This window comes from Trichosurus vulpecula, chromosome 5 (genome assembly GCF_011100635.1).
Source record: "Trichosurus vulpecula isolate mTriVul1 chromosome 5, mTriVul1.pri, whole genome shotgun sequence".
NCBI lineage: Eukaryota > Metazoa > Chordata > Mammalia > Diprotodontia > Phalangeridae > Trichosurus > Trichosurus vulpecula.
Window position 1 is genome coordinate 267,355,669 of NC_050577.1, and position 8,776 is coordinate 267,364,444.

At 38.2% G+C, this 8,776-nt stretch overlaps 1 pseudogene; it reads left to right on the top strand.

The window, feature by feature from the left end:
• Window positions 1-4,947: 4,947 nt before the first annotated feature.
• Window positions 4,948-8,416, top strand: LOC118850731 (annotated as a pseudogene).
• The last annotated feature ends 360 nt before the right edge of the window (window positions 8,417-8,776 follow it).

Genomic DNA, 8,776 nt, shown 5'->3' on the forward strand with positions numbered 1-8,776 from the left:
TAAAAGATTACCACATTTTTTCAATATTGCTGATACATCTGTTAGTCAAATTACATAATTTTCCTTGTATTACAATATCATTATTTGAATGACTACTTTCAGCATAATATACAATCCCTTTTAATTCCTTTATATGTTGAGATATTGTTTTTGCTTTTCTCAACACATACTTACAATTCCTGTTTTTTTATTCATTTAATAAACAATACATTTTTCATCCTCTCATTTTTATTCAGTGTATGTTTTTGTTTTAAAAAAAGTTTCTTCTAAGCAACAGATTTTTCAGTTAGGAGAGTATGGCATATATCTTCCTCCATTTGTCCTTAACATTTTCCCCTAGCCCCAAATTAGGACTACCACTTTTTCTTTATAAGCATAGTATTCTATTACCTTAGTTGTTTCAGCTTAATATGTTTTTGGCAACTTTATTCTTATTGGCTCTCTTTACCTCCTTCTTAAGTTTCTCCTTCCTATTCTTTTTCTTTTTACCCCTTTTCTAGTTTAAGAGTTTTATTTGCTAATTCTTTGTTCATTCTTGCTTTTATCTAGTTATTTGCCTTTTCCTCTCTTTCTTTTCCTTTCAGATGAGCAATCAAGTAAAATCCCCCCTCCTCTATTTCCCTTCAATTTGCTTTTTTCACTAGTTTTATAAATCTAATTTTTTGTGCCTTTTCCCAAAAAGGATTTATTTCCCTTATTCTCTTTATTATTAGTTTTCCCTCTATGTCTCTTCTAGATTCTTATTTCTTGATCACAACATTCATACTTACTTAGTTCTTATTTAGTTTCTGTATTCCTCATGAAATTAAAGCTTTTAAGGTACCTGTTTGGGATTCCCTCTCTGTCAGAGAGAAATGAGGTCACTTAAAATAGTGAGGATTTCAAGGTTATTGTGTTCTCCTTCTAAAGTAGTTAGGAGTAGGTGACAGTTTTTTAAATGATTCACACTACGGTATAAAAAGATTAATGATGTAAATGATATATATTGCTGTGCAAAAAACAGTAGTACTTTTATTTGTATTTTTGTAGACAGAACTATGTTTCTGTGGTACAAAAAAGTGCTCTTTGTGATTTCAAAAGAGTAAGATGTGCTCCCTCTTCCTCCCTCCCTCCCCTGATGCATATTTTCCTTGCTGCTCACACAAAATGTCTATCTCATAGACCTCTGCCCAATGTCAGAGGGATGTGCTTTCCCAATGTTTAGTTCTCTTTTAAACTAGTCAGAAGAATCCTTCTGTGGTACCATGCTTTCTTGGAAAAGCCCAGGGTCCTCTTCTTCATCAGGCATAGATTATTCTTTGTTCATAGAGGTCAGGGTGTTTTCAGATGGTCTAGAGGCTGTATTCTCTTCTGTTACTAATATCTTCCCTGTTGGTTTACATGCTTATATTTAAAGTCTCTTATTGAGTTTTCTTTGTACTGAGATGTGTTGGCAATTTTATTCTTTTAAAAAATATTCCCTTATTGTTCACTTTCTTTCTCTTTCCATTTTTAGTGTGGTTTCCCTGGGGAATAGAACTCACAGTGGTTTCAGCTTCCTCCCATACCGTTGATTTTATATTACGTATCCAAGTCACTTCTCCAAATGCCTTTTGGGGATACAGAACCATCTATACCTTGGTGCTGTAGTGAGGATGGGAAAAAAAAAACATCTAATTCACTATTTTGCTGGTCATGTGACTTGGACATTCACAACCCCTTTTAAAGTTAGGGAATTATTGCTTTAACACCCCCCTTACACTCCCAAAAAGGATATTTTATTTGTGAAGAAGGGTGTATAACCACTCTTATCTGAGCCCTACATGCCCTCCTCTTGACTCTTTGTCTGTATTGATTTCTCTACTCCTTTATTGCTCTGAGAAGTTGTGTACAAAGATCTGTAATTCCTTTCTCAGCCTCCTGTGGCAAAACTTGTGAAACCCCTCACTATTGTGTTGATTAAGTCAATAAATTGCCACACATCATTTAAAGTACCTAAAAAGTTGCTAGCTCAGATACCTTTGTCAAGTGAAAACAATACTACTGAGTCAAACAATCAAAATTATGAACTAGGAATAGAGTTAAAATTGTATTTTGTTCTGATCCCTATGATCCCCTACCCCTAGTCAATATAGTATGTAGGTTTATACATAACCAGTATAAAAGGGCAATAGCACAAAGTAAGATAGCAAAGGGAACCTGGAAGTCATGTACAAACTGTCCTAAAGTCCAAAGAAACATAATTTACAAATTGCATCATATATTAACCAAAGATCACATCCTGCCAATATGTGGTTCATGGTTAGAGCCTTTTGGTCTTCTGATATACAAAATTTCAGACAAATGCCAGACCTCTACAGTAATGACCAGTAGATCACCAAATGGTGCTAATAATTTTGATATGATGTTGACATGTTAACTTTAATGTTTTATTGACTGCTTTGAAATGATTTTGTTATATTAATGAATTAACTCCAATGTGGCACAGATAAGAATTAGTCTTTTTCCTCACAGAACTCTATAAAAATGAGAACTCAAATTCCTGCCCTTCCCCTTTCCCAAGACCTTTTTCATCTCCTTTGGGTCCATGCTGCCTTCTGCTCCTAACTCTAACCCATGGTTATATGAGTGATACTCTCTGCTTCTCCTCCTTTCCATCCTCTTCCTTATGCTGCTTGCCTTCATACCCCTACCCTTTGTCCTCCTGCTGTCTCCCTATATACCCCTTTCACCACTTATCTCTCCATGTTTTTTGCTTTTCTTTGCCCTCAGACCCTCTATGCCTAACTAAAATATGCTTACCACCCCATTTCCTGCTGACAGTCATAGTCTTCGTTTGAGAGTACTGAAAGAATCAGGTATTCCTGACTCCATTTCATAATTTCTTAAATTAATTATCAGGTCAGTGTGAACAAGGCCTAGACAATTCCATTTTATCCATCAATCAAAAATATTTCAACCAAATGTGATATGAATCTACTTGGGATTGGTATAAATTTGGTCACACTCTATGTAGCTTATATGAAAGGAGCAAGTTAGTTCTTTTCAAAATGATGTATGGTGGCCTGAATTTATGAAGTAGATACTTGATCCTAAAAGTAGGATCAATTTTTCAGGGGAAGGTATGATATGGGATAAAACGTTTTAAATTTAATGGTTATTATAGGATTCTTTATATTAAGAGGAAGACAATGGAATTGCTGTAGTAATTAATGAGTATATTAAATGAGTAATTAATTCAACAAGGAATAAATTACATAATTAAGGAATAAGGAGCACACAAACAAGGCTCTCCCATTTCTAATCCATTTTGCACATAGGTTCTAAAGTGATAGTTTTATAGCACAGATCTGCCTATGCCATTGTCCTGTTTGAATTAGGCTGAGATTGTATTAGTAGACAGTATTAGGGTTCCATTAAGGAACCCCAGAATACTGCAATGGTTCCTTCAAGAGATCCATAGCAATGCAAAAGAGATGAACCTAATAATCCACCTGGGAAAAGCCAAGGGCTCTCCTTGACCATGTATTCCCTAGGTTATGATATCCCATGGAATAGATGGCCCATGGACTGAGTGTATTAATGAATTTGTATTTACCAGGTTTTGCAGATTTATAATGAGCTGGGCCATGAATTGAATGGAATGAAGACAGAAGGATAGAGTGTTTTTGAAATGTTTCCTGTTGATTTTTTTCCACTACTTAGAGGTGAAACAAGTATCAGTCTTTTTAATCAGTCTTTTTAATTTAGCTACATTGCTATAGAATTCCATGATGTATGAAAACTTAAACATATAGGCAAGCCAAAGTGTCATGGTGGGACAAAGCGGGGCAGCAGGGGTGGGAGAAGGAGTTTGAAATAGATGTTAGTCAAGAAGTAGTGGACAAGACAGGACTGAGGAAATGAATGACCAGAAATGGAGTTGGGATTGTCATGTAGTGAGAACAGAAGGTCATAGGTGGACAGCTTGAGTGTGGCACTGATACCCATGAAATGTTATAAGGCATGGGAAAGGACCTCCTGTGCACTGGGTACCTCAACTGTGAGTGATCTATGGTTTGCCATGAACAAGATTCCTACAGATTGAAAACATGTGGCAGAATCCCAGGCTGCACTGGGGGAAGGAATATGAATAAGATTAAACATTATTTTAAAATACACACACATCACTATGGAAGCAAACTTAGAAGTAACAGAATATGTCATAATCTTTTGGGGTACATGTTGACTAGGATTCTCTTAACATCTGACCTGTCCCAGGGAACCCTGCATAGATTTTTCTCCCCAGTTAAGTATCACAATCATTCTTTAGGTGATGTGAAGAGGAGCAGAAAGATAGCAGGGACCTGTTCAATTACAGGACTCTCTGTATCTTTTGTTTTCTTGAGTATTGTATCTAATACTGTGATGGCACCTTCTTGTCTCTGTGGACCCATAGCTGTTTAACATTAAAAACAATCTAATGCTAATTACATGGTAGGCTCATTAATTATTTTGAGCCTCAATTATTTGCTCTCTCGTATGATCCCCAAACACGTTTAGCAGACTGAGTGGATAAAATAATTAGGAGGAAAAACTTATCTCCTTGTGCCTAACTGTCAGAAGTTTTTCCTCTGAAATTCACAGAGGCAGGTCTGTCTACTGCTTTCCATTCCTAGAATCCCAATTTCCTTTAAGTTCTAGGGCAAGATTTCTGACTTTTAATTAGAAGTTGGGAGATAGAAGGGTGGCTCAGTAGTGCTAAGCATCTTTGGAGATGGGAATTACTCAGAGAGATGCTTTTGAGCTTGAGCTTCTAAGGACCAGATTTAGAGTGTGCCCCAAAATGTCTATAGAATTGGGATCTTGAAGTAAACCTGGAAGGAATATCAACACAACTTCTTTATTTATAGGTCAGGAAATTGAGACCCAACAGAGTCCATAAGCACTAGCTGCAATTCAAGTCTAGGGGAGCTTCCTAGGAGCTCAATGCAAGTGTACTGATGGAGTCAATTCATAGGCTAACCATTCCATGGGATATCTTGACCTAGGTAATAATTTCTGCTCCTGCCACCTGCTTACACTGCTCTTTATCTTTGAATGACACCAACGGGTTATTATGGCCACTGATCTTCTCTAGGAAGCATTGTCAGAAAAGTAAGTATGAAAATAGTTTTCACATTGCTCATTTTCTCATTTTGTTTCCATGAAGATTGTACTTGCTTGCCAGTTTCCTTCATACAAGAGCACGGTGATCAGATTGGTCTACTTCAAACATCAAAAACTTATGAAATAAAAAAGCCCAAAACCCCTTCAGAAATTCCATTGGGGATTTCAGGGAGAGAAGCAACAGTTATATATGAGATGTCAGAACTTTTAGAAAATGACAGGCTGTTTGCATTTTATATCCTCATTAGAGTTGGGTCATGGATATGGCTTTAAGAAGTGTCTGCAGAATACTGGGAAAACACCTCTTAGGAAAGACGCTACTCATGACCAAAGCCAGGAATCCCACAATTATAGGGTAATCACATTTTGGGACAAAGCTCCCTTATGCAAAAGGCTTCCACCCTTGAAGTTAATGCTTTATTATTGGAGTTCTTAAGTTATATCCTCAACTTAGAACAAAACAAAACAATTTTGATAGCTATTTCAATATAGTAAGTGTCCATGGACTCCTGTGTATTTAAAAATGTTACTTTGAGAGGCAGCTAGATGGCACAGTGAGTAGAGCACCAGCCCTGGAGTCAGGAGAACCTGAGTTCAAATCTGGCCTCAGACACTTACTAGCTGTGTGACCTTGGACAAGTCACTTAACCCCAATTGCCCTGCCTTGCCCCCTCCAAAAATGGGGTCCATAGCTTTCACTAGACTTCCAAAGGTGTCCATGACATAAATATTTTAAGAACTCCTACTTTGAAGTAAATTACCCAGCAAAATGAACAGATTGCAGTTTGTGTCTGAAAGAAAAAAAAAGAGAGAGAACAGAAAAAACATAACTAACAAGTGACTTGAATCATAAGAACAGGATACTTTCTGAGAATCTGTTCAGTACACCATCAATCAGTACGCCATCATGTCCACATAGGGAGAAAGAGTTCCAGCACCTTCCATGAAAATATCAAGTCATTCACCAACCAACATAAAAATAACCTCAGAAAGAACCCACTATTCAGCTATTCAAACCTTATTTCTAGTTCACTTGTCAAAAGATTAAAGGTTTTAGAGTTAGGAAAGACCTTAGGAATCATCTAGAGAACAATCATCCTATCTAAGAGATGAAGAAACCAAGACTGTGACAGATGCAGTGACTTGTATAAGGTAACAGTTTTTAAGGAGCAGAGGCTGGTTTTCAAACTGAGTCTTCTGGTTTCTAATGGAGATCTTTTCAGACATGGTGCCTCCCAGAGACCCCTACAAAATGAGACTCAACTTCCAAAAATTTTGTCAGAAGAAATTGGGCAGAGATTCATAGCCAGGGTCTTCTTGAGGATTTGGACAGAAAGGGGGAAATCTCAGGTCACCTGGGTGACGAAGAGTTGGAAGCATGAACAGCAGTGAGAAGTACATGGAGAGGGAAGCAGAAGGAAGTCAAAGACAACCTGCACACAAACTTTCTCATGGCCAGCCCTGCTTAACCTCTGAGGTCAAATGTTCCTAACTCTTCCTGGACTAGGTTTCCTAGAAAAATATACTGGGGAAAATATGTATGGGAGAACATAGGGGGATAGGCAAAGTCCAGGCATGGGGAGCCAGGAGGGAGTTTGAATCGGCACTGAATCATAATTAAAATCAGTTTGGCTAACATTAAGAGTTCAAGAGTCATGTTCTTCACAGCTGGGCAATAAGACTTGCAAATACTACTACCCACATTTAACATAAGAAGAAAGTAGACTCTGAGGAGGTGAGTGACTTCCACTTGACTGCATAGCCAGTAAATGTAAGACTCAGGTCATGAACCTAGGTTTTCTGAGGCACCTACGTGGTGCAGCGGATAGACTGCCAGGTCTGGAGTCAGGAAGACCTGATTTTAAATCTGGTTTTAGATACTCCATCACCTTGGACAAGTCACTTAATCTCTATTTGCCTCAGTTTCCTCAACTGTAAAATGGAGAGAATAATAGCCCCTCCCTCCCAGGCTTGTCATGAAGTTCAAACGAAATCACTGTGAAGTACTTAGCCTGGCACATAGTAGGTGCCATATAAATATTAGTTCTTGTTGTTGTTATTGTTATTATTCCTTATTATCCTGACTCCATGTTCACTGCTCAAGACTGTGGCTGAAGAAAAGAGGAAGAAGGAAGGGCTTTGTGTGAAGGAGGAAATACAAGATTGTGACAAGAGACGATATTTGGGAGAGCAAAAGATCCCCAAGAGATATTGAAATGCTGGCAGAGAGAGAGAGATCCTGGAAGAGTAGAAGTTGCTTGTCTCCCTTTCCCATCAGCTCTCATCACTATCATCATGTTTGTGTCCAACCTTCTCTTTTATATGCAGGTCCATCAGAATTTAGAAATCAGAAATGAGAAATCACACAGGGATAACATTCATCCTGTGGGGACTGACAGGTGACCCACAGCTACAGGTTTTGCTTTTTCTGTTTCTGTTTATCAACTATATGTTGAGTATAATTGGGAACCTGACCATCATCACCCTCACCTTGGTGGATCCCCATCTGAAAACTCCCATGTATTTTTTTCTCAGAAACTTCTCCTTCTTAGAAGTCTCATTTACAACTGCCTGTATTCCTAGATACCTCTACAGCATATCAACTGGGGACAATAAAATATCTTTTAATGCCTGTGCCACACAACTATTTTCTCTTATGTTTCTTGGAGCAACAGAGTTCTTTCTTCTGACCACCATGTCCTATGATCGTTACGTGGCCATCTGCAAACCTCTGCATTACACTACTATCATGAACAACAAAGTCTGTAACCAGCTTCTCTTGAGTTGTTGGCTGTCTGGGTTGATGATCGTGCTCCCCCCTCTTAGCATGAGCTTTCAGTTGGACTTCTGTGACTCCAACATTATTGATCATTTTACCTGTGATGCATTTCCTCTGCTTGAGATTTCATGCACAGACACACAGCTCATAGAGAAGATAGCTTTGATCGATGCAATAGTGATACTTATCGTCACCTTACTCTTTGTGATTTTGTCTTATGCCTCAATTATCAGAACTATTCTGAAATTCCCCTCTGCCCAGCAAAGGCAAAAGGCCTTTTCCACTTGTTCCTCCCACATGATTGTCATCTCCATTACTTATGGAAGCTGCATTTTCATGTATGTCAAATCTTCTGCAAATGAAATGGTAGCTTTGAATAAAGTGGTGTCAGTTCTCATGACCTCTGTTGCCCCTGTGATGAACCCCTTTATTTATACCTTGAGGAACAAACAAGTCATACAAGCTTTTAAGGACTTAGTTAAAAAAATTGCAATTTCTACAAAGCAGTAAGAGACTGTGGAGCTCAAGAATGCCAAAGGGTAAAGGAAAAGTTCTCCATTGTTCTACAACTCTTTGTCATTTTTCTTGCTTATTATCCTTTACTATAGTCAGCAAAGTTTAACGTTATCCTAACTCATTTTTGTCATGCAAGCATTACCTCCCCTCTCCCTTTCTGATAACCACCTCCACTTCTCCCATTTGTTAGAATTTATGTTGCTTTCTGGTTTCTCACTCCCTTCTCCTCTAGGTCCTGCTGCCCAGTGTAGCTACTCATCTCATCCACTGGCTCAAGTTGAACCCCACTCTCAGACAGATTGATGTGATAGATAAAAGGCTGGACTTGGAGTCAGGAAATCCTGGATTCAAATT